The sequence below is a fragment of the Salvia miltiorrhiza genome, chromosome 2 (genome assembly GCF_028751815.1).
Source record: "Salvia miltiorrhiza cultivar Shanhuang (shh) chromosome 2, IMPLAD_Smil_shh, whole genome shotgun sequence".
In the NCBI taxonomy this organism is placed as follows: domain Eukaryota; kingdom Viridiplantae; phylum Streptophyta; class Magnoliopsida; order Lamiales; family Lamiaceae; genus Salvia; species Salvia miltiorrhiza.
Window position 1 is genome coordinate 31,373,242 of NC_080388.1, and position 8,231 is coordinate 31,381,472.

Below are 8,231 nucleotides of genomic sequence, written 5' to 3' on the forward strand. Positions count from 1 at the left end.
TAGATTGGATTTGCTCGGAAAATAATTTATGTAAATTTGAGATCAAATGTGTGGTCTTGAACGACGAGCCAAAGTATTAATAATGGTGCATATATTTCAAAGGTTACCATCATTGTATGCATAGGCTGTCAAGTAAATAAGAGTCAAATACGTTGTATTCGACCTTGAAGTAATAGGATGTCAAGTAAATAAGAGTCATCTTTTGTTCATTTATATTGGTCGACCTTGAAGTAATTAAAAAAAAAAAAAAATCAAAGTTTGATCCATTAATTTAAGAGGTCTCCTATGCAAACATCTGCATAATGTGTGGGCTGCACCGTGCAATCACACTAAAGAATTTATGTGTGGTCTACCTATGAAATCAATTATTTATGATAAAGGATTGACTAAAGAGTTAATATATCAACCAAGTTTAATTCTTATAGTAAATTTAAAATCCACTCAAATAAAAAATGTAAAGCGTTATTGACGCCTAAATACATCAACTTCAGAGATAATTTGGTTTTACACGTGAATTTTGAAAGGTGTAAAAAAATACACGAACTTTAATGTTATAACAATTTTATCACAAATTCAAATATTAGATATTCGAACTATATAAAAATCTTACAATTTACGGGTTTAGAAATGTCTTATACGCTATCTTTTAGAGATGTCCTATATAATGTCATTTTTTTAAAACGTCCCATGAATACACATCTATATTTCGACTTGTCACGTCAGCTTTAATTTGAGCAAAAATTGAATTTGTGACATCGTATGAGACATCTCAAAAAGATATCGTATAAGACATTTATAAACCCATAAATCGGGGTGTGGATTTGGAAAGAAAAGATTAAAGTGATAGGTGTAGGAAGTGAGTGGATATCTCAAATGAGGAGTTCATTTTCAGTATCGCCCCGCGGTTCTTCGCCATGCCCTTCTCGTGAGCCCTGGCTGCCGCCTCGCCTTTGCCAGCTCCGCCGTCCTCAATTTCGCCTACGCCGTGGCGCTCCGCTTCTCCTCCACCGTCTCGCCTTTTTAGCTCATCATCTGCTCGTCTTGTCAAGCTATGTTGCGGTTGCCGCGCTGTCCTCAGTTTCCCTTTCGGATACTATCGCCCTCTTCGTCTTCGCCATTTTTGGATTGCTTTCAGCTGCTGATTTGCCAATTTTGCTGCATCAGAAACTGATCGACGAGAAAGATGAAGCGGGGCTTTTGATTCAGCGATTCTTTAACGATATGTGTGGAGATTTGGGGAATTCACAACTTAATGTTCTTTAATTCACAATCAGATTTATGAATTCACTTAATGTTCTTGAATTCACGATCATACACAACTTAATGTTCTTGAATTCATAATAAGATCTATTAATTCACAACCAGCTCGATGAATTCACAACTGAATCGTTACTGTTGGTTGTGAATTAGAATTCACAACCTGTTTGATGAATTCACAAGAATCACAACTGAATTGCTAGTATTAGTTGTGAATTCGTGTTTTAAATCTCGAAATCACAACCAACTCTATTGCTAGTTGTGAATTCAGGTAGTCGCGAATGTGAGTTTTAAAGCTTGAATTCACGACTAACAATATTTCTAGTTGTGAATTCACGCTTTAAAACTTGAATTCACGACTAAGAATATTTGATAGTTGTGAATTTACACTTTAAAACTTGAATTCACGACTATTACTATTTTTGGTTATGAATTCAAATTTTAAAACTCAAGTCACGATTATTTGAATTCACAACTAAAATGAATGCTGATTGTGAATTCGACTAAGTGTAAATATGCGAGTAATTTTTAAATTTTTTATATGCAAGGCTAAAATAGTAAAAATGGACAATTTTTTAAAAAATTATCTTAATAATTAAATTTTTAAATTATTATTTTAAAATGATTATTTTCAAAATCCGCTTCTTAGTAAATCTCCTTTGTTGTGGCACTCTCGTTTGAAAAGCGAAAAGTTTTAGATCGAAATAGTCAATCTCTATGCGTGGGCATAATCATAATCACTTCCAATTTTAGAGAGAATCTCGAGTTGACACATTCCCAAAAGAAGTAAATTGCATGGGATAGTGGAGCCTATCTAGAAATAATTACGAATTACATATTTAAACTACTCACCTTTTAACTAAGGGTTGATTTCACAGGTTGCTCGATAGCTACGACTTCTTGTTGCAGCGGGGAAATTCACCGTCTCTCATTGGTGATGATGTGTGCCCCCGATTAATTTCATGCCACCAGCTCCCCTTGCGAGGCAGACCATTCGGTCCATTTTGGTTCGCTGGCTCCCTCCGGAGTCTCTTTGGGTGAAGCTGAACACTGATGGTTCCTTCGATTCTCACACACAGCGCAGTGCAGGTGGATGAGTGGTTCGTGATCATACTGGAGCCCTCATTATTGCCTTCTGTACCCCTTGTGATGCTACTTCCAATTTTGATGCCGAGTTAGTTGCTCTGCTCGAGGGTATTAGGTTGACTATCACCTTCTCTTCCCATATCTGGGTTGAGATGGATGCGGCGGCGATCGTGTTGATTATGTCTACTGGGGCGTCACAGTCACGCTAGTATTCGTCATTCTGTTGCTTGGATCCAACTGTTTACTCAGCTTCGACAAGTCCGTTTCACTCACATCCCCCGCGAGGAAAACCGACCTACTGATTTTATGGCGATGAGAGGGCATCAAGTTCAGATGTTGACTACGTTTGACATTTCTTCTGCTCCTAGGCAGTTTCTTGCTCTTGTTAGGATGGATCAGTTTGGCTATCCTAATTTTAGATTCAATTTTCATGTTGATAGCTAGTTTGCTTTGGCTTGTTTCCTTTTTATTTTGTTTCTTTTGTCTCGTGGATGTAGCCATTTTTGGGTTACGTCTCTGTCTGTTTTGGTTCGATCTGTTTTCTGTTTCTCTTTGTTGATTCCGCTTGACGTTCTCATTTTTTGGCAACGTTTTGTATGGGACACTGGTTGATGCTTTATCTATAAGTTGAGGGTCTGCCTAACCCCTCACCCGCTAGGTGTTGTTAAAAAAAAAACTAAGGGTGATAAACGAATAGGGTATGAGTAACCTGAACCTGAAATACGAATACTCGTGTTTGAATTTGGACAATTTATGCAATTCGGACCAAAATCGAATTATATTTGGTTACTCGTATAACTGATCGAATTAAACAGATGGATTATATGAGTAATCATAATACTGCGGAAAAAATAACCACCATATATTTATTTTGATTTTCCAACATCTTTAGACTTTAAAAGGCAAAAAATCATAATTTTACTAATTAGTACTAATCAAATATAATAAGTCGTCATATATCAAACATCAATAAATTTTAAAACATCCTAAGAGAGTATTTGGCTAAACTTATTTTAAAGAGCTTATAAGCTCCAAGAGCTTATAAGATGTTTCAAGAGCTTATAAAAAAATAAGTTGGGGTAGATGAACTTATTTTTTGGGGAGCTTATAAGCTCTTGGAGCTTATTTTTGGAGCTTATAAACTGTTTGAGAGCTTATTTTGCCAAACACTTTGGAGGAGCTTATAAACTCCTAAACAACTTATAAGCTGTTTTGAGGAGCTTATAAACTCAGCCAAACACCCTCTAATTCACAAGTCTCAAAATTCTCAGGGACCTTTGCATTTCAAATTCATAATTCACATTAACAAATTTCATAATAAAAAACAATTAACATACCAAAATAGAAAAACCAATAAAATCACAACGCAAACCAAAACTATCGAAAACAATCAATCCATTACAAATTTAATACGTAGTTAAATATATAAATTATGGAGTAATAGTTATTAATTGTCGGGTATTACGAATAGTTATCACTTATCACCCCTATTAGGGATGTCAAAAAAGCCCGAAACCGACGGGTCGACCCGAATAGACCGATAAAAAAGGTGGGTTAGGGCTGAAAATTTTTAGCCCGAAAAAAATTTAGCCCGAATGGCCCGAACCGAAAATAGCCCGAGCCCGATTGGGTTGGCCCGAAAACCAAGTGGGTTGGCCCGATTAACCGAACACATTCTTAATAATTGATTTTTAAACTTTAATACTTTACTTTTTAATTCAATAATAACATTTTGTGCATGTAGAATATGTTTTGATTTTTTCCAACGGTTAATGACAAACATCTATGATATAAAAGTCAAAGAAAGATAATCATTTATATTAAATCTACATACAATTTTTATCAAAACGAAATTAAAGTTAGATATTATGTAAACTTATGTTAAAAAAATACTACTTTTTGTATCTAAAATAAAGCGAATTGTGTTGATTTAAAAAATAAGACATATTTTTATTAAAAGAATATGATTATTTATTTATAAAAAAAACATATAAAAAATCGTAAAACTTGCGGGCCCGAACGGGCTAGCCCGAAACCGAGTGGGTTAGGGTTAGGGTCGAAAAATTTTAGCCTGAAAAATAAAAAAACCGACTAGCCCGAACCGAAAATAACCCGAAACCGAGTGGGCTGATCCCTACCCCTACTTTTAAGAGTAACTGAAATTTTTCCTCGTGCAATGATAACCATTTATGTACTTTTTATATAATATAAATAGTAAATAAGTTATTCTGTATAAAAAATTAATGAAAGAGCAAAAATAATTTTATATATATATATATATATATTCTTAAACTGTACATCATTGGAAATAAATATCAAAACTATTGACATTTCAACAAAAAAGAGTATAAAATTGTACATAATTATAATTAAATATTTAAATTACTATTAGAATACGAATAAAGATGTCCCATAATTTAATTTCTCGTTATGGAAAGGTTGTCTCATCATGACAGCACAAATATGAGCTATTAACAAAGCAACTTCGTTCCTTGCTAAAATTTAATACTAATACTACTTGGTTTTGGAGGATTATGTGTGCAAGGCTGAGGGGCTGGAGCGATTCATGAAGAGTTTACTAGTGATGAATATGAAGCGCAAGTCTCAACATGAGGTGAAAGGTGCTGCTTGATGTGATAAGGTTTTTGGAGTTGGAGTTATTGCAAGGGACATATCTGGCGAAGAAGACGAAACCCACTTCTAATACCATGGTGGTGGAGGGAATTGTTCCTAGTGTGGAATGTGAGCTTCAACCGATACGCATTTACACGGATTCTATGCTTGATGGCAGATCCGAATGAGGAGGAGGACTTTCTTCCGCAGGATATACGAGACATCCTAAGTGCAGCCCGTGAGAGTATTCTTGTCATCGATCGGCAAATATGGCCGCCCATAGTCTTGCGCAGTTTGCGCGTCATATTGAGTGCTCGATGAGGTGGACTCAAGATTTCTCTAGATGGCTTATGGATATTGTATGGAACGATATTGAGTAATAATATGTTTGGCTTCCGTCTCAAAAAAAAAATTTAATATAATACTTCATCCGTCTCATAAAAACTCTCATATATAAAAACGTATTCCCTCCGTCCCAAATGAAATGTCTTGTTTCTTTTCGGCACGGTTATTTAGGAAAATGTTAATTATATTATTAAGTGGTGTGGTGTAGAGTTGAAAAGGTGATGTGAGTCCTAAAAATTCTACATTTTGAGGATAATTTTTTCCATAAAAGGAAATAAGACATTTGAAGTGGGACAACCCAAAAAGGAAAAAATGACATTTGAAGTGGGACATAAGGAGTACATAGTATGAGACCATATAAATTTTAAAAGTTCCTATAAAATATAGTGTGATTAGATAAAATGTCTCACATTGATTGTGATGTTTAATGAGAGAATTATTACTATAAATATGGCATGCATGTTTTGTTGAGATGAACGAAAAAGAAAAATTATACTCCCTCCGTTCCCAAAATAAGTTCATCTTTGGGGACGGCACGAGTTTTAAGAAAAAATGGTAAATTGTATTGATAGTGGAGAAAAATATGTTATAATTAGTATTGAGAGTGGTGAAAAAGTGAAAAAGTGCTATAATTAGTATTGGGAGTAAATGAAAAGTAAGAATAAATAAAGTATTATTAGTGGTGGGGTAGTTGTCCAATAATGGAAAGAAAGAAAGAGTAACTTATTTGGGGGACGTCCCAAAAAGAAAAAAAAAGGAACTTATTTCGGGGACGAAGGGAGTACATATTTTTTGGGACGGAGGGAGTAATAATTTCAAAAGAAAAACGTAATTTTTTACGATTGAAAATTAAAATTTGGGAGATTATTATTAATTTTGTGATAGTTTTGTACATTTAATTATAATTGTGTATAATTTGTGATGTTTTTTTGTTAAAATATCAATAATTTGAGTATTTATTTATAATTATATATAGTTTGAAAAGACAATAATTTTTTGGCATTAAACTATGATTTGTTCTTCCCTGTGAAGGAAATTCAGGTGATAGCTAGTATGTAGGAATGAAATTAGAAGGGAATGGAATTAGGGGTGTGCAGACCCAAACCGAACCCGCCGGACCCGCCCTGACCGACGGGTTCGGTCCGGACCGAGCCGACCCAAGAGCTATGTATGGTCCGGGCCGGGTCTGTTTTCATGGACCGAAAATTTCCCGGGTCGGTCCGGGTCGAAACCCGGTCAAACCCGTCAAACCCGGACCGACCCATATATTAATAAATTAATTATTTTTTATATATTTAATATTTAAAATAATATTTATAAAATTTAAAATTCATATCTAAACTAATCCTAAAGAAACTAAATCTGAAAAGTGAAATCAATTCTTCTCCATAACCCTACGTGCGTGTGTCCCTCCCACTCAAACCCAACCCTAGCCGCCGCTGCTCTTTGCCACCCCAGTCCCACTCAACCTGCCACCCGCCCCACCCAACGCCCGGACCAATCCCGACTCCAGTCCAGCCCGCGGCGACTCCCGCAGCTGCGCAGCACAGCACGCCCATACTTCAGTTTTCTCTGCTGCTGTGTCGCCCAGAGGCGCTAGACTCCAGTCTGCCCGCCTAGTCCTCGCCGGCACAGGGTCGTGCTCCCTGCTCAGTCGCGCCGCCCAATCCTCGCCGCCGACGATCCCAACGCCGACTCCGTTAAGTACTACTTATTTAACTTATTTTAACTCATTTTTCTGAAATTAGTCATAGAGTTATATGTATTCAAAAAAGCTAGGTTATTAGCGGGTCTGACCCGGACCGAACCGGACCCGTTGCTCGGGTTCGGTCCGGTCCCGGGTCGGCCCGCTCGAGAGTTTCGGTCTGGGTCGGTCCGTTTTTTTAAAATTTTCGGGTCTGCAAACCCGACGGGTCGGTCCGAGTCGGTCCGGGTCCGACCCGCTGCACACCCCTAAATGGAATGGATTTTGGAATGGAATGACAAGGGGAATGGAATGGAATGGAATGAAATATAAGATTCCTATGGTTGGTATTTATAATGAATGAATGGATATGAATGAAATAAAATTAACATAATAATAATAATAATAATAATAATTAATAATAATTAATAATAATAAAATTATTATTAATTATTATTAATTATTATTATTATTATTACTTTCATTTATTATTGTTATTTATTTATTTATATATTTTTTAATTATTATTAAAATTATTTTATTATTTTTTCTAATATTATTTGTTATTTTACCATTAATATTATTTATTTATTGTTATTATTAATTTTTTTTACAATTATTATTAATATTAAATTATTTTTCTATTATTTATTATTATTATTATTATTATATTTTTAATATTATTATTTATTATTATTATTATTATTTTATTTTAATATTATTATTTGTTATTATTATTATTAATTTTATTATATTATATTATTATTAAAATTATTTAGAATTGCCCCAGAATTTGGATCTATTAAATAAATGGACAATTCCTAAAGTGGAACCTAGTGTAATATATAGAAATTAGGGACTTTTGACAAAATTGGATTAAAACAAATTGTTAAAACCACTGAAGAGACAATTCCTCTTAATGGAGAAAATATTATGATTAAATTACTTGAGGTTAGTGACTTATTATATTAATAATATTAAATTATTTGCTATTATATAGTATTATTATTACTATTAATATTATTTATTTATTTATTATTATTATTTTATTTTTACCATTATTATTTATTACTTATTATTATTATATTATATTATTATTAAAATTATTTTTGAAATTATTATTATTATTATTATTATTATTATTATTATTATTAATATTATTATATTATTTAATTAAAAAAATAAACTTTTATTATAGAGTAATCTCATATTAGTGAGAATACATAATACCATGGGTAGAGCTGTA